This window comes from Bombus flavifrons, chromosome 12 (assembly GCF_040668555.2).
Source record: "Bombus flavifrons isolate JBK064 chromosome 12, iyBomFlav1_principal, whole genome shotgun sequence".
Lineage (NCBI taxonomy): Eukaryota > Metazoa > Arthropoda > Insecta > Hymenoptera > Apidae > Bombus > Bombus flavifrons.
Genome location: NC_138453.1, coordinates 4,468,045 through 4,487,170, shown reverse-complemented (window position 1 = coordinate 4,487,170; position 19,126 = coordinate 4,468,045). Strand labels below are relative to the sequence as shown.

The following is a 19,126-nucleotide window of genomic DNA, read 5'->3' as shown; positions in this document are numbered from 1 at the left end:
AATAAGAAGAAAGTGGAGAAAATGAAAGGAAGAAAATTGTAACAATCTCGAATGTGGACTCGACAAAAATGGACTAGGTTTCACAAGAAATGTATTATACAGAGAATATGTTGATATAATTAAAGGTGGAACGAGAAACATTTTTAAGTAGTAAAATAAGGATTCTAAGATAAAAGTTGACAATTTTCAAAGAGACTTATCAAAGAAAATATTTTTATAGATAATTAATAAAGTTCTTTATTGGTTTCTCTCATAAAAGTAAACATCCAAGACTAAAGTTACAATTTTTAAAGAAACTTGTCAGAAAAGTCTGTTAATATAATTAAAAAGGACACATATGGTAGAATTCTTCAATCAAGAAGCTTTCTCGCAAAAATAAAATAAGATCCTTCACCGAAGTTAAAATTTCTTTCCGAACTTGAAGAATTAAAAGTATAGAGAAATGCAAGAAGCGGTATACTTTGAAACAAACTATGAAGAGGTAACGCGAAGTATTTAATGGAAAACTTCGCCTTTAAACAGAGCTAATAAACTCGATCCCAGCCCTATAGAAACCCTTTCTTGTCCAGAAACTTTCAACCTTCGTTTCCTTGTTTTATTCATTTCGAATCACGCTTCTCTTGACACATTTGCAGCAAGTAATTTTACAAGAAATCCTGAGATAGAGAATTACAAGTTTCTGCAATTTAAACAAGAATTTGAAAGCTTGCTTTTAAATATCATGCATTGTATCACTTACCACTTTTAATTGGGATAAATGCAAGTTCTCCTTTCAATAAACCTGGAAAATGTCCAATTACAAATTATGTTTATTTCCATCATTAAGTACCACTTTTGATTCAGAAGAAAGGTATCTCCTTCTTCATACTAAAAGACACACTGTACGAAAAGATACAACGTCACCTTTACGGAAACAGATATTAATGAATAACCATACAGCATTGTTAAAATAGTGTAGAACACATTAGAACTAAAATCAAGAAGAATTATATAATAGTTTGGTCAAAGTTAGGAATCGATTAGACTCGTAGAACTAAATCATCACATGAACAGAAGTCGCTTCAAACTCAAACTAAACTTAACTAGAACTCAGTCAGAACTTAGTCAGTTAGTATGTATAGGCTTCTACATATATATATATATATACATTACCGAGTAAGGAGAACAGAAAGGTACGTGGTCAGACAACCGTGAAATTATTGTTACAAAGATTATACTAATTGGGCAACTGATGTATCCAAGAATTTTTAAAGTGAAGAAGATGAGAATCTTATAAATATAAAACATATTTGATTATTGTAAGGGGAATAGGAACATATATTATCACATATTATGCATTATACATATGTAATATACATATATTAATTGAATAACGATTGAAACGAGTAGAAAATGTGTTATATCTAATTTAACAAATTTTCAAATATAAAAGATGAAACACTTGGAAGAAGTGAATTATACACCAGTAAGTGGAGTAGGAATATATGTGGTCAAACATACTTCAAATTATTTCGCTTGACTGTTCCATCTATTGTAACAAATCGATATCCAAATCACTGCAGTCCACTAGTGTATATCATTTTAAAATGATCAGTTTTCGCTTTGCCGATATTTTTAATCGTTCAAGAAGCCTTAGGAAGAGATGTATAGATGTATGAACATATCCGTATATTCGAATAACGACTATGGGTCTCGATACGGATACAGCTACAGAGCAGACAGTTTTTGACCGTCTAAATCGTGTTTTTGATGCATAAAGTGCGATTCACGTGAAAAAGTGCTTTCAAATATTCTACTAGCAGCTTTTCATGCTCGTATAATCCTTTGAGAAATCCGATGACCAGACTATACGGTGTAACCGATTCATTAGGATGTTGCGAATGGATGGGTACCAAAATGACTATGGATCCAGACGAATACATAAACACGTGTATCGTGCGTTTGTATGGTAGACTTGAATGCGCCCCGAGTGTGGTTCGGTTGCTTTCTGTCACGATTTACATACACCATTCTGCTGAGTAATATTATCCCAATGTATATATAGCAGAAAGCCACTTTTATTTCTGATTATTCGTACTGTTAGAATTGATGAGAAACATATCTTACTTCTGAAGATATTAAATCGCGAATTAATTAGCTATATTGTAAATTTGTACATGTTTTATTGATCTTATTGCTTTCGTATGACCATTTATGTGTGTTGGAAAGTTAAGTAGAATTATGATAAATACATAAAATAATATCGGGTGAAGTGTTGGATACATGTTTCGTTCAAAGGAAGGGGGATGAGAGATGCTTGAATGGGAGAGTTTGAGATAAGATTCTGTAGTGTTTGATCTGTTATTGTTGTTGTTTGTTGACTTGTGTGTAGCATCTCTTGTATTATAATATAATAGCGTTTGATATAATGGAATCTTCTAATGATCAATGAATACTTGTGCCACTCAGAAACCATGCTAATCAACTCCAAATATTGAGGAATACACAATCTTTTCATCCTGTTCACAGTAAATTGATCACCCATGCACTATGCACTATGCTCGTTCCATTAAAAAATCTTTCATCAATTTTTCAAGCACAGAATCGACTTCCCGTCAATTTCTCCATAATTATATTTAGATCGCTTGCATTAAAAAAGAAAGTCTTTAAAAAACGTGCTTTCGAAAAATTCTTCTTTCTTCTTTCGCTTGCAAATTTCCAATAGAAAAATAAAAATTATTCCGCTATCTAGTCTTACTAGTAATACGCCATTTAACAATACTGAATTATTAGTATGCGGATATTTATACAAAATTCATATTTTTACGAATAAAAGTGGAATATAGGCAGAAATATTATAACAAGTACTGCACTCTGAATACACTATATTTTTGTTATTATGTCTGTTCTGTGCATTTTCGTACTTTCAAAATTTCTACAAACGCATAAGGATGCATTGTCTATTAATTATTTTCTGCAACCCAAGCGGTCTTTTCATCTTTTTCATATCTATTCCAACGAAATAATTTTTGAGGCATGACCAATAATGTCTCCAGCCCTCATTCACGAGGGCTCTGTCAAACTATATATTGCATCCCATTGGGATTACGAATCGCGGCATTGGCATGATTTTCTTGAGAACCTCGAGGTTTGAATCGATCCTTAACCTTATGCCCTTCCAGTCACACAACCGTTCGCTTATCGCATAATGATCGTTCCGTAGTGCAACGATTACCTTGTCACAAGGATCTGCGAGATCTTAGAGTGAAAAATAGTTCATGGTTACTCTGAACGAACCTATCAACAAGTACCCTTGTTTTATCGTTTCGTAAAATTGGCAAATCCAACGTGATATTTGCAAATCGCTTATCATAATAGAAAATTACATAAGGAGAACTTATTAGTTGTTTATTAATTATCTTATTTTGATTAATGAACAAATATTAAACAGGACCTCCAGTTTACAATCTTTGCGATTAAACGGAACTGGTGGACATATTTTGTACCAAAGCGGAAAATGTCAGTTTCGAAAACGGAATTACGAATTAGCCTCAGATATGGCTTTGATATTATGGGATTAAGTAAAAATCATCATTAATTATCTGACTGGACCTTCTTACGAAATTTAATTGGCACAAAAATAAAGCAAGTTAAACGCAGTCCGCTAATGATTAGGCTGCGGATGTTTATGGATTTATGGTAAATTTAAATATGCAAACATATACAAAGCGTTCATAATAGGTAAAAAATGTACGCCAAAATATGCAAAATATCCAAAGTAAAGTACTTTATTCATTTAATTAACGTTTAGTGGGCGCAATAGATCTGTATTTCTCTAATAATGTTCAAACAAATATAAATTTGCATAAACATCATTAATCTACTACTGAATTCAACGTCATGTAAAATTCAAATTAACAAATAAAGTAAAATATTAATGAGTTCTTTGCTTAGTTAAGACATAACTAGTAATCAATTAATATTCATAAGAATGAGCTACTGAAAAGATGAGGTGATCCATTATATTGCATTTAGGTATTCTGTAAGTGTACTGCTAAGCAAGGATATATAAAGTGTAGCGCAGACAGGATGCATAAAATTGGACGGGAGATTACTCAGGATATGCAATTTCAATCCAGGAGGTCATTCATTACTTATTAGGATCAGTTTCTGATGAAAATCCATCGATGATGTCGACATATGCAATTCTAGCCACGGGTTGAATATTAATTTCTGTAAATTATCATTTCTTTTTGTCGGTAACTCAGAAATTATCTTATAATTAATTATAAAAATTATATTATAATTAATTATTATAATATAAAATTTGGAAACAGTTGATGAGAGATAATTCATAACCGTGTTTCTAATTTAAAATAATATAACTTTCCTCTAAAAATCTTCATTTTTTACTTTTTCTACGTACTCTATTCAGAAACTTGACTTCTTTTGTTATTTGATACCATGGACATTGACAGCAATATATTGTCTTTTAATAAATATTAAAATCTGGAAATTAACATTCTTTTGCTCTTATTCCTTAACGATGTAAAAATTATTTTTTAATAATTGGTTAGTAACTTTTTACGATCGCCTTCATTTTCTTTCTTTTTAATATCGAAAAAACATTTTAAGTAACATTCTTTAAAAATTTCTAAAGAGCTATCAATCTTCTCCTAAAAATTTTTAAGAAGCTTTTTAAAAAAATTTTGAAGCTATCAATTTTTTTCTAAAAGTTTGTATAAAGCTTGTTTCTAAAAATTTCCGGAGACTAACTACAAATACTTTGTTTAATATTTCTTAAAGGGCTACCAACATTTTCCTAGAGTTACCAAAATTGCTACGGCTCTCAGAGAGAATAGATCTTTAATCAATAGTATACGCACGATTATCTGGTTGAGTTATCGTTTGTCGACTATTATTGAGAAACTCTGCAAGAGCTCGTGATCGAAATGAGGAACGCCACAGGGGAATTGGTACGGTGATGGAAAGGTAATGAAATAAGGAAGAAATTGTCGCCTCGTATACTCTTGAGTCGATAATTTATTCGAGGAATGAAAGAAGTTAGGGTATTCTACAACTTTGTTCCGTTCACACTTCATGAGAGTAAAAGCGAAAAGTAAGGTACAAGATGAGAGCTTTTCAAAGATCGAATGGAACGAGAACATGGTGAAAAATATTAGCAATCTGCTATTCTATCAACCTCGAAGCGTCACAGAACGGAAAATCTGAATTTCGAAACCCGATGGCTTTCCTCCTATTCGTTTCTTTTTGCTTTTCCGTGTGTTTCTGATGTTTCCTTTTTTTTTTTTGTTCTTTTCATAGTTCGTCCTTAGTGTTTTACCTTTTCTATCGTTTATATATCTTTTGTGGTTTAATTGTTAATTAATTCAAAGGTCAGAATTTGGTTTCGTTGCAATTAATTTAATTACCTATCTGCATTACGTTTCAGAGTCTGGATTAGATTTAGATGCTTAATGTTTCAGAGTCTGGATTAGATTTAGGTATTTAATGGATCTAGGCAATTAAAGTGGTTTGTGCTTTAATGTAGTTACGAATTCTAATATTTTCTAAGCTAAGTATTTTCAAATTTACATTTATTTAGATATAAAAATTGATATCTTTGTAAAATATATGTTAATCATATTTATGATTAATATTTTAGCTTTCAAAGTTCTCTGAGTTTTTCCCACATTTCCTTAAGATATTCACTGTCATGTAAATTTTATATACTTTGCCGTGGGAATCGCAATAGATTGAAATAAACTACACCATAACATTTAATTCGTCCAAAATATTATTATAGTTGCTTGTTTTCTCTCTGAATGAAATTTATCTTATTTTATTCATTTTAAAAAATTGAGTAATATAGTAGCAGACAATGTTAAATATACTATAAGGAGACTATGGATGTTTATGCAAACTCATGTTTTTACGAATACGATGAAATCTAGAATGAAAAATGAAATCTAGGTAGAAAATGTTAGATAGAGAGATATACTTTAGATATTTTATACGCCTTTGCATATTACGCGCATTCTATGCATTTTTGCATCTGCAAATTTCTCATAAATGCATAAAAATCTAATTATAAGTTACAAGTCCAGATATAGGATATAAATTTACAATTTCGAGATTCTCCAGAAAATTTCACAGAATACGATACAATAACTTAATTATCGAGTGAACTCGATCTAATATCACGACAGAACAGCTTGTGCGATTCTATCCATTCGTTCCCGCACCTCTCTTGCCCGTTAAGAATCATGGAAAATTTTTCTCTGGAATTACCTCAACGATTCTTATCCAGCGACCACGAGAACTTCACTCCACAGGAGAAATATTCGGTTAGAATTCGGCTTGGGCGAAAGTTTCGGCCTCATCTGGTATAATTTTGCTTTGGTCGAGAGCACGACACCGCAATCAAGAGGAATCTTTCGACGAGAGCTCGAGAACCAGCTCGGAAAAACGTAGTCGAGCTGAGGGATAACAACGAACGTTAAGAGTAGAGCCAAAATGGGAAAAGAATAATGGAGCGATGAAGGGATGACAGTCGTAGAGGGTAAACTAAAAGAAGGACGAGAAGGTAGGGCTATAATGGGAGTAGAGGTGAATATTTTAAAGAATGTAGGATTATAATATTATACTAAAGTGATTGCATAGGATTTGAGAAAAATGTTGAAGTATTTGAATTTCTAATTAATGAACTCAAATTTATAGGTAAATTTCATAATCAATATAGTGTAAAGTTACACAAAATGTACATAATATAAAAAATATATAAAATAGCCAGTACTATAGTATAGTACTTTCCGTAACACTTAGTGGATAAAACAATTTTCTATCGAGATTTTGTTTTTTAATTATGTTTTGAAAAATATGGATTTGCATAAAAATCCGCAGTATAGTAATTAGCAAAACTTGAGACTGGTAGAAAATAAAAAGTAATTCTGCAATTAAAAATAATTGTAAAATTCTGGGCTTATGAAAGAATTTTGGATATTCAAAATCTTCAATTTGGGATTTATTGCGCGTGTAAAGTCCTCGATGTAGAAGATACATATTTTATGTATATTAAGATTCGAATTAAATGTAATATTTGGATTTAGATCGAATGTTTCCAGATCGTTTGTCTTTCATTGATTTTGACTTGAAATTCTATGTATGTACGCTATTTCGCTTAAATTAAGATCTCCAAGGTTTGAATAGAAAAGATCAGGATTTACGGCGATTTTTTTATAGTAGGAATTTTTTAAAGTAAATGGAAAATTATGGCTGCTATTGAGGAAAGGAGTGTCGAGGATTTTCCTAGAGTATGTCCTCGTTACACCTTCGTTTAAATTCATACTGTGAAATATAGCACTAACAGTGGTGTAAATAAATTCTCTTTATCTTGACAGCTGTTGAATATGAAAAACTGAAATTATTCTTATCTTAATTCTCGGATCTTTAAGTAACACTCATATTTTAATTAAAGCGAACATTTATTCGACTCAAAAGATTTTAAAAAGCTGAAAGTGGAAACGTTAGAATTTTCAGTACTGAAATTCCTGGAACGGTAAACGTAAATCTGCATCCAGTGGAATTGACGTTGTTCATAAATCATTGGTTTCCGTTTCCTGTCTTTCCGTTCTGGCTCATTATGCTCAGTGTCGTTGCGAAAGATATATGTGCATTGCTAAAATAATTCATGGAAACGAAATTTCGTTTTCGATCATAGAGGATTGTGAAATAGAAATTATATACCAACGAAAAACTAATCATAGATAGAATCTCTGATAAATACCTGAATTTATTACAAAAAATCATTACATTCATTAAAAATATTATACAACGTTATTTGTTTTCATACGTGTTAAACATAATTTATTTGTCAAATGAGAACGAACTTCTGATTATTCAATACCTAAACTATGAATCAAATAAGATGGTTCTTAAGTGATAGAAAACTATTGACGTTAAAATAAAACACCAAACAAAAGTCAAGCAGCGATATATAAAATTGATGGTTACATCAGCTCTATAGTAAAAACAGAAATATATATTACCGTTAAGTTTTTAAATAGACGATATAAGTTTATAATTTAAAGTTGTAGTAAATTTATTCTTAAAAAAAAAAAAAGAAAAATAAAATACAGTTATAATATATGTATTCTAAAACGGGTTAAATGCAATATTTTAGATAAGACAGATTTATTCCATTTAAAAAACAGAAATGAAATATTGCCACAAAATTGGTGAAAATTTATTATACATGTGCCTTATCATAAAAAGAAAGTTCTCTTCATTTTAATCTCTATTATGATACAATAATTTACCCCATCAATCAAACGTTTTTATTAGGAAAGGGTATGTCACACATAAATTATCTGAATCTTGATGAAATAATCCACACGGTGCATAAAACTGAGTTAATACGCGTTCTCTATTTGGAAAGGGTTTCACGTAATTATCCCCAGTACTTTTGAGTTCGGTGTTCTTTATGAAAAAATTGCGTCTAATTAACGAGATTGCGCTTCCATTTCGAATTTTACGAAACCTTTGAAATCGTACCTTGTACTTCGTACGAATTCAATCAGAGGTGAACAAGGATCACCTGTTCTAAAAGAAGCTCGTTAAATGATAAAAATCGGTGGCTGTCGTGAAATTGTTGAGAAATTATTAACTATTCCTGACTTATTGATATTTCTCGAGCGTTGATAAATCGACCGTAAACACGGCAAACGATCACAGGAAAATAATTATATCGGATCGTATGGCTCAGTTACGACTAACGATATTAATACGCGTGATTTACGTTACTTGATAAACACTAATAAATCGTGAATTTCGTGATCCTGTACAAAATTATCTATTACAAATTACCTTTGAAGAAGAGTTTTAATTTGCATTTTTGTTTCGTATATTTTACGTGAATCGTAGATGTGAAATGTTGCAAATTATTAAAAGAAGGCCGAATCAGGGAAATCGATGCTTCTAACTGTTTTCTCGTCTTCGTTCTTTCTATTCGAGCTTTTGAACACCAGAGGAGCGGTATCGAACATTTCTGAACGAGATAGTTAATAAGATTCTTCTTCGCGTAAATTAAATTACACAAGCAGGTCTGATGTCTAGATTTTCGATATTGAAATAAATTAATGTTTCATCATAGACGACAGGATTATATGAATAAATTCTTGTTGATTTTCGCCATGTGTATTTTCTCGCAGCGTTATCTCTCAGAATGCTTAACGCAAAGAACGTCAGATTCAGGATACATTTAGGTGAGTATACACGTCTAGGGTTTATGTACCAAGTCTATGGCAGGATAGAGGATTATTTAGATAGGTTAATTAATATTTACTAAATATTTGAGATATGCCTTCCTATTGCAATTATAATTATAATAATATAAACGTAACTAAAACATAATTAAAACATAAGTTCTCTACGTCTACGAAAATTGAAGAAACAGGTTAATTTAGCGAAGAAATTCTTTTAATAATTTTGATGGAAATTTTCACATAATTAAAATTTCAGTGTTTCTATTGATTGATTAAATTTTATATATGCTTCCTGCATTAATTGATACTAACTCGCCTTCATATAAATTAGCTTCATTTGCGCTACAATTAAAGATTTTAATGAATTCAAGAATAACAAATTCTCTTATATATATAATATTCTAATTTTCCAATTTTCCAGTAGAAGAGACGGGAAGGTTGTAAATTGTATCATTAATATGTAGAAATTCTATTACCAAACCTGTTACAGTTTTGCGAGAAAATTGGTTAGTACTAGTAAATTTTTACAGGTGACTCATAAAATTTTGCTAATAATATTAGTTGAATTGTATAGCAGAACCTAGACAGCAATAAAAAGGAATCTTTATAAAATGCAGCGACGTATAGCACATAAAATTTTAACTCGAACGGGGTACGCTTTCATTTTTCTTTTTTTTTCATTTCGCCTGATTTTCGAGTTAAGCCGGTTTAACTATTTAAATTTCTACCGTGTGGCATGTGCAGATTCCACAGTCATACCAGATTTGAACGGAATGTGTAGTTACACGTACTTGAGTTTGCACTACATTCTGCTCGATTTCTCAAATTGATAGAATATATTTCTATTTTATGGCGTGTAAAATCAGGCAGCCGATCGTTTATTTCCATTCCTTCTCCTTTCCCAAGAAAAGTAATGATTGCTTCGAAAGCAATATTGTTAGTAGCAGTTAAAAGTAACTTTGGAAGAGGACTCAAGTGAAATTATATTTTACTTTGTACTCTTACATTACATATATAAATTAGAAACTGAAATATTTCACACGTACGCTTTCAAAAGCTCACAATGTTCAAAGATAAAAGATAATGTACTAGTTGTAAAAGAAGTAGATTTTCTGTGTATAGTCTCTATCTTTTCTTTTTCTTTGATGCTTTTACTATAAATTTAAAAGTTTTTTAGTAAGTATCATTAAGCTGTTTGCTAAAGAAGATATCCTTTGAATAGAGTGATAGCATTAATGCTTTCTTCATTTCCCAAAGTATTTTCCGCTGTTAAAATGGCTTGGCTTCGGCTTAAAAACACTTCAATTCTCACAATGTCACTGTCTGACTGCATTAAATCGGCCATATTCCTCTAAACTTTATTTTCAAAATGTCTTCTAGAAGATTACTTTATACCCATATAAGAACATTATTGATTTAATAAAAAAAGTCGATTATTTAGAATTATTTAGAATTATAATCTAGTTTTTACATTTCTAAAACTTTTTTAAAAATGTATAGAACAGACTCAGATTCTTCCTGTTTTTTCTTAGTATTGCACGAACGAATATAACTAAATATAATATTATTAATTTTTTTTTGAATAAGGATTGAACGTTCAATTTTTTATAAATAAATTGCAGATGTTTATGCACTTTTGTGGTATATAGATGTACAAAAACATTTATAAACGTACGTAAATGCAAAAATATACAGAATATCAAAAGCGAGGTACGCGTTATGATATCCTGAGGATGAAAAATAGAACACTTAGGTTCTATTTTTTAAATTTTATAATTAATTTTGTACGAAATTAATACAATTTCCATAGTATTCAGTTGTGATTGTGATTAATATTAAATAACAAAATAATTCCGATGCTGATGTGGCGTATTAGTGCAATTATTTCTGTTTCAGCTACTGGTTAATATGAACATGTGCAACTGAATTATTCATGGTCGATCAATTGTCCCTACTCATTGATGTCTGGTTAAGTTTAAGCAAAGTGTGAATGACGTTTGACATACTGTCAACAGCATGAATACGTTCGAAAGTTCCACACGAAATTTCTCAGTTTCCATATTTGTTCCTTTCGCCAAATTTGCTCACCGTTTTACTCGTCAATGAAACGACTCTTTCAGATAGGAAACATTTCAAGATATTTTCTCTCTTTTCAAGCCGTAATCTGGGCTACGTCTTTACCTTCTGCTTTTTCTGTTGAAAGGAATGTTTAACTTGATATTTTATCTCTGCATATTTATTTCCAAGAAGAGCACCAGTTCTTCGTAGTAGATTTAATATTCGTTATTTTTCAGACACAAACAAAGAAAGGAATTACAAGCAGTTTTTGATTAAATCGTAATTACGCATTTCAATCGAGTTATTTTTATTGCACGTTGTATTGTATTCGTATTGTAATTTTGCGATAGTATCCATAAAATAGCTTGACTGGTTCTCTGATAATTCCATTGTCTCATCGTCGGTCAAATTATGTTGGAAGGTCGTGATATCGAGATCAGTATGCGGATAGCCGCGTGCAAAGCTCATGCTGCATTACCAGACCTATGTCACGCGTGTTCGGTGCATAGGGTCGATGCATCAACTCGACATCGTCGATCTAAGTGCTAAAGCTTGTATCTTGCCGGCATCATTTTTTATTTTTTCAGTGATTGATACACCGGAATAAAATAACTCAAGTTCTAGCGCACGATCCTATATAGCGCGCTATATTTCTCTGTCAGGAAGTTACCTCCTACCTATGAATAGTCACTTCTTGTTTGCAAACAGAAGAAAAATCAGAATTGAAAAACGAAAAATTGAACGTCGATATCGAAATTCAGAAATTTCAATGTGTTTGAGTGTTTTACGAATGAAATATTACAAGATAATGGCATATTAAATTATAAAATGAATAAGAAGGTCTTTTGTATCATTTGTTAGGTCACACGAAAAGTTTCTTTTGTTTTATAAGGAAATAAGGGATGCACAACATTTTTCGTTTTATATTATTTTATCGAATTACGTATGACCCATTTTGTTCTATCGAAATAAAGATCACAACGTTCGACAGATTAGGTTTCATGTTTGTGTAAAGAAGCATCTGAATATGTAAAATATCTAATATGTTTGTGTAAAGTATCTGAATAGAGAATTAAAAACTTAAATGATCAAGTACTTGAAAATAAAAGATAACAGGGATAAATTATTCCGGACCTGTCGAAAAAACAAATAAGTTGGATTTTTGTTATCACCTTTATTGTAATGTTTCATAATTCAGAAAAATGAAGATTGTAAAGCAAAAATTTAAGTGAAATGTTAAATGATAATGGAATTATCATTTTCAATGGAATAATATTAATAAAACTGGAAAAGAAATAAAAAGTATTTTAAATTATTTTCTAAATAATGTTTGCGTAATTTTTACATGACTTTCAAATATTTGAGAAACTAAAATTTCATGTGAATAAATCGTTTGCTTCTTACTCGTTCAATATCTTGTGTAACAGAACGGCCTTTTTACTGGATATTCTTGTACAAAGGAATAGAAATATACTTGAAAATGCAAATATGAATACCGCAAGGGAGAAATTTATATCGTAGGAAGATGCAGCTCATGGATTATATATTTGAGAATCGTATATCGTTGTGGTTTTCTATTTTTGAAAGATGTGATGGAAAAATGAAATACACGAAAGAGAAATTGTATTCGAAGCTTGAATTAACAGTTACAAACGTGATGTTATTTTTCATCTTGATGTATTACATAGAAAAAGAGTGTACGAGTGAATTGCTCGACGTTTCGTCAAAAATATCGTATATTTTTTTCATATATATGAGATCAAACGCATAAAACGTTGAAATTTCCAATTCCCCTGCTTAAAGCTCATATACAATTCTATTTGCATCATAATTCCATTTTAATTCAGTATAATGGTCGTTTTACTGGCCATTTCATTCCTTTTTGAACATGTCTTTAAATTGTGTTTACCTATTTTTTACATTGCTTTATTATTCGATGTTTATTTCTACGAGTAACTGTGCAAAAATGAGTAAAGAAGCCTAACGTGAGAAGAATTTTACCGATTTTTACCGAAATTACAGTTAGTCCCATAATTAGCCATAAAACACTGATTAATTTAAAATTAAAGATTCCTTTCAGAATCCATCATTTCATTAATTATATTTTCCGCGGCTACCCTGAATATTCAGCTTTTAACGCGGTCATATATGCACTCGAGGTTTATTAAATCGATGTAACATTGTGCAATATTTTATTACATCGACAATAGAGATATACAAGTAGAGAACTTTTAAACAATTTCAACTAATCTCGATTAAATTAATTATTTTTGACATTTTTTTTTAATCGCTTACCACAAAATAAAGTTAGTCTTTGCCTCTTTTGGTTGACTGTTCTCTTTGCCGTATGATAATTAAAGTTTTGAGAATTAAAATTATAGTAAAATACAGTTTTTGTATTTTAAAAATTATATAATTATTTGAGCAGAAAATGGAAATATATGAAGTACTTTCAACTGAATTTCAACTTCAACTGAATGGCAGAATTATATTAATTACATCAGAAAATTTTTTCGTACAGTTATCGCGAAGTGAAGTTAAATTTTTTCTTATTTTGTTAATTGTTTTATCTTGTATGCTTTAGAAATTAAAATTTTGTTTGAATTTGTTTGAATTCAATCGTAGTTCTTATATTTGTGTAATAATAGTATTATACATTCATTTCTAGCTTTCAGCATATCTATCGTAAAGAGCTGTTTCAATATGTGTCTTATCAGCTCTACATATATCATTTCCAAAAAGGGAAAATGTGATGCGAGAAAATGTAACGAAATAATTAAACTACCATAACGCATTTTAACGACAACTTTTTCGTTGTCTCTGTTTCCACGTGGCTACACGCGAAATATTTCATAAGATTACAGAATTTATGAACAGTAGATATTCTCGTAACCGGGAGAAAATATGATCAAACGTCTCTTTTTTATAATTTTTTAATGTAAAACTAATTTTCTAAAAAGTTCGCGCGGCACGTTATTAAATGGGTCCCTGTAGACTCGTATAGACCTATCATGGAACCATCAGTCCTTAACGTTTATGTATAAATATGCTTCCTTGGAAAATACAGGGGAGAAGTGGATAGAATTTTAGTAGAATAGGTCGACCACCAATCGGTCAGACGGTGAGTAGAATAGATCGTATAGGCCATGGTGCAGATTAAGGGTAATATTCCTGTACGTGAGCAGACAGCCAGTGAAGTGAAATACGTGTGCAGGTGATCGAACTATAGCCAACATTCTTTGGTGATATTGAAATTCTTTTTGCGATGATATTCTACTTGGTTGGAGATGCGTTTACGATAAGTGATTATGTATTTCTCAATTAAAATAAAACACTGGCTGTGAATATTTTGAATCGGTCGAAGTATGGAATATTTTTCATTAACTTTCTTTCCTTCTTATTTGAATTTGTTATTATCAATGATTTCTTGGTAACTTTTATCGTTACATACAATTGTTTCTTAAAAATTAATTTAATGTAATTAGTTTATTTAATAACGTATATCTATTTGTCAAGATTTTTTGAAACTAGACGTACTCGATTTCTGATGCTTCTCTCTAGACATTTTTTTTTAAAGAAGAAGTTCTAAATTCCAAAATTCTACAAATTCTCAATTTTTTCCTGAATTGTGGTAAGGAAGTAAAAATTCAGACTTCTTTAAGGAATGAGTTAATTGTATTAAACTATAAATAAAGGTTGAAGATTTTTCTTCATCATTTATAATTGAAGAATTTCTTACACACCCAGTTGCTTCATAAATTCATTTATAAAAGTTTTCTTGTGAACAATTGGTCGTTTCTTTATAATTTTGTATCTCCAAGATAAATATTATTCTCAATAATCTTAAACTCCTTTGATACCGATTGGGCTATATCGCTACAATATATTTGAAATATCTTAACGAGTAACGCTAGCGAGTAAAAATTATTTTCTTTTCACAAATGTAAAAATTTATTCATAAACAACGAGACAAGAATTTTATTCGAAACAAATTATATCGCATTCACGCGTTTCTTTATACTTTCGAAGAAAGATGAACGAATAGATGTCTACCTCCCATCAAAGTGATGCTTGATCGAGAAGTTGCACTTATCTTGAAATATTTCCGAGAGAAATCCACTTCCTTTGTGACTTGGAAAGAAGATCGGAATCTAGGCCAGGCATAAGCCGTTCATACTAATACGATTTTGTAGGAATACACGTAGGAACTGATTAATTTAATAACTAGGTCAGATCGCCACGATTTGGAAACTCATTAGTGACACGTGAAACACATGGCTGAAAGGCATCGCCGACGCATAACGATAGCGTTTCCTCTTAATTAGGTTCTATTGTGGAGATATTGGAATTGTTTATGAATGCAACCGCATTCCAAAGTGTTGCAATTATGGGAGATTGCTTTGTATCACGCTTTATATTTAGAACACATCCAGACCCAAGATATCGGATTTTAAACAAGATAAACAGGGATATATCGCTTCTTAATACTCTTTCTCTATTTCTAGTCTAAGTTCGACTCTTTCATAACAAAAATTTTAATATGTTTTGTCATGGTACTTTTGCGACATTATTCACTTCATCTATTATAGTAATAAAATAAAGTGAAGAATGTAAATGAAAAGATATCAATGTTGTATAAAATAATATTTCACAAACTTCTACACTTTTATAACTAGAGTCTCGATATTTCTTGATAATACAGTTGTTTAAAATTATTCATAGTTTCTATCATAATAATAGAATAAAATTGCGAATAGAGGAAAGATACGTAATATGTAAAAGATACGATAATGCAAAAAATAATATTTTCTTAATTTTTACCTCAAATTGCACGCATTTTTTCGCGAACGCGAATTGTATAACGTTCGATAAATAATTAATCGTTTATCGATTTAACGTAATTAAATTTCATTTCGCGAGTAACGTGTTAAGTGTGATTATAATCTCGATACGCGTTCATCCGTCAAGTGTTACTTTCATCATCATTGGCGCGCGGCTTTTATACGAATAAACGTGTTGACACCTAATTTATTAATAATTTAATAAACTCTCTGCAGAAATCAAGTGTCGCGTTAGTTGCACATATCGTGAACAACATTGCAAAACTTTAATCATAAATAAATTTCCTTATTAAATATTATGATAACTCGAATTAGATCGTTTTATTAGAAAAATGCATAATAACAAAATAAAATGAACCTATAGTAATCGTTACAAGAAAAAAGATAATGTTGAATTAATGATTTCGAAATGAATAAAAATACGAATAAATGTACTTTTTTTTAGAATTTCATTTCTTTAATATCATTTCTTTAATTGCGCTATATTTGTATTGTTGACCACGGTGTTGTAATATCTGGGACTCCAGCTACTCATTAGCGTTCATAAATTTTACTAAATATACATTTCGTTTTATCGCCAATAAAGAAAAGGATAACTAAGCAACCAAAATGGGATAATTTAAAAATCCCTTATCTGACTGTAAATTTTTGGCTGATAATGATTTCTGCTGACATCACAAAGTGTAATTATGATTTAACAGATAATAGCTTACACGGCACATTATTATTTAAATAAAATTAGTATTGAAACTTCTTCAAAGAATAAAACTAATACATAAAGAAACTACTTGTGGTAAAAGATAAAAAATTGTAATTTAGAATAAATTTTGTTATTTTTTATTTGACCAATGCATTCGAGAAGAATGTTATTTTACTTCGCAATATTATTGGGTGAAATAAAATGTAAATCCAACAATTCACGGGATATACTATAAATCGAATTTGATTAATTAACATAAGAAATCATATTAACAATTAAATGTAATATATGCAATAAAGAATATATCGTAGCTCAATTATAATACAGCGTTGTACAATGTTATTACAGGCAAGTTTTTCACACATCGTTTTTAAATTTCATAAATATTACTAGTGCCCACTATATCAGATTCTGTAACTATTTACAAGTATTTTAACAGCAGTCACTGGAGTCAAACAAACTTGTAACAAATTTACTATGTTGTGTATGTATAATGTTATTCCTCGTACAAACATGAACATCAATATTTGTTTCGACAATAATACTTGTTCAAACGAAACGAAGATTCTCTGTTTACAGAACTTTTCTCCCTTAACTCCACAACGATATGTATCTACCCTACGTTATTGCAAAGCAAATAGGAAAGATGTCCTTGGAATGAATTACAGATAAGCTGGAATCTTCAACTAATCTTGCGATTGATTGTGTTTGCTGAACGTAACCAATTCCCATTGTCGTTAGCTAGGTCTATTGTTTGCTATGATACTTTTCACGTTTATTGGAGCAACAAGCGTATCGTCCAATTAAAGGTTCGTTTCTGGTATAGTGTACTAGACTTTCTATAAAGTCCCTCTCGAAGTATCGACAACAATCGATAACTTGCATCCAACTTGTGCGATTAATTCTTGTCTTGTTGATATTTCTTTGGGTAATAGAAATCTTCTCGCGAACTGAAAATAACGATTCACGCATCGTCATGACAATCTTTAATTATAGTTGAACGCGAAGAATGATTATCGAGGAATTAATGAAAATGTCTTAATAGGAACTAGATTTGCTTTCAACAGAGACGTTGTAGCACTCTGGAGAAGTTACGGTTCTCAGTCATCATCAAATTGGTTTTCGTAATCGATTATTAATTAATTTATCGAACCAGCAACTTAATATCTATGCTTATAGGCAAGTCACGAGAGCGTGAATAGTTACACAACAACGAATGCGTTCGATGGTTCACATTTCCGAGTACATTATTGCGATGATCTATCTTCGTGTACTAATTAGCATAGTTCGATTTACATGAAATCAGTCGTGTTCAATAAACTAATGGCCCTTTAATATAAGTGTAGTATAAATACAATATAATAAGCATAGTATAGTACATTTTCCAATTATTTTCTTTGAAATCAGTTGATAAATATTTTTAAGGAATATTAGAAATCTTTTAAGGTAATAATTTTATAACTTATCAATTTTAAAATCTTCCACCGTTATTAATATTTTTGTTAACCAATTAAACCGGGAAGAGAAAATATATCTTTTAATATCTTTTTATGATTTGAATCATTCTATGAACTAAATACTAATTCACTATAGTCCTCTTGATAAATTGCGACTAAAATTTATGGTCGAAAGCAATTTGATATAACCCATGTGTTGCCATAATGGATGATACCACAATGGAATGGTAGTGACGGGCTATTAGAAAAAAGCTATCTGACTGTTAGGCTGTCAGGGAAATTTTAAACTTTTCCGGACAAAGACGCTTTGTAGCGGTCACGTCGATTAATTTCACTAGCGACTGCATTTGACGGCTGAATGTTGCTACATTAAAAGACGCTCAATTCTTAGTTATTCATTTCTGTACATTCCAATTCAAAACAATCCGCTTATGTACAAACCTGTAAATCAATATATGTAATTCTTTTACCATTCGAAACTAAAAACATTCGGGATCAGATTTGATACTTTGACTGCTACGCGAATTTTATATAGTTTGTTCTTACATGTTACGTATTACTTACTTAATGTTAACTTAGATACATGTTAATATGTACACAGTGTGTACCGCGTACCTTTCGAGACAATTTTTAAGGTATGTCCGATAATCTGACAAAAAATTATTTTGAATAAACGTTAATCAGCTTTCAATCGGCTACAAATTGCGATATAAGAAATTTCTCAAAAATTATTTTCTCGATAAAAAGTTGATTATCTGGACTTTTCCAAATGACACTACATATTTTTAACTTTACTCTATTGTAACTGACGCTAAAATAAGTTGAACG

At 30.6% G+C, this 19,126-nt stretch overlaps 1 protein-coding gene and 1 long non-coding RNA gene across 4 annotated transcripts in view; one reads left to right on the top strand and one right to left on the bottom strand.

Annotated features, from left to right (window-relative positions):
• The window catches only part of Glurb (metabotropic glutamate receptor B), a 323,110-nt gene that overhangs the window by 256,604 nt on the left and 47,380 nt on the right, over nt 1-19,126 (bottom strand). The gene's annotated exons all lie outside the window — the stretch shown is intronic.
• The window catches only part of LOC138185788 (uncharacterized), a 273,806-nt gene that overhangs the window by 221,071 nt on the left and 33,609 nt on the right, over nt 1-19,126 (top strand). The window lies entirely within an intron of this gene.